The sequence below is a fragment of the Mastomys coucha genome, unplaced genomic scaffold (assembly GCF_008632895.1).
Source record: "Mastomys coucha isolate ucsf_1 unplaced genomic scaffold, UCSF_Mcou_1 pScaffold15, whole genome shotgun sequence".
Classification (NCBI taxonomy): Eukaryota; Metazoa; Chordata; class Mammalia; order Rodentia; family Muridae; genus Mastomys; species Mastomys coucha.
Window position 1 is genome coordinate 112,727,979 of NW_022196897.1, and position 475 is coordinate 112,728,453.

Here is a 475-nt window from a genome sequence, read left to right on the forward strand (position 1 = left end):
ATATGATAAGATACAGCTAGTTACAGCAGTTCATAGCTGCGGCCACAGTGTCTATAAGTTGAAGGCAGGAGGATCAAGAGCGCAAGAGACGTGTCTGGATAGCAAGTTTGAAGCCTTCCTGGGCTCCAGGAGGCCTTTTCTCAAAAACCAGATAAGGGCTATAGAGACGGCTTAATGGTTATGAACACTGGCTGCTCTTTGAGAAGACTTGGGCTCTGACCCCACCATGCGCATGGCAACTTACAACCTACCCGTAGCTCCGGTCTCAGGGGATCTAACACCCTCTCCTGGACTTCTTGGAGGTCTGCGTATACCTGATACACAAACATACATGTAGCCAAAACACCTATATACATAGAATAAAATGTAAATGATAAACCAAATAATGAAAAAAAAAATGCTAGTAAAATGGCTGGATGGGTCGGGCAGTGGTGGCGCACGCCTTTAATCCCAGCACTTGGGAGGCAGAGGCAGG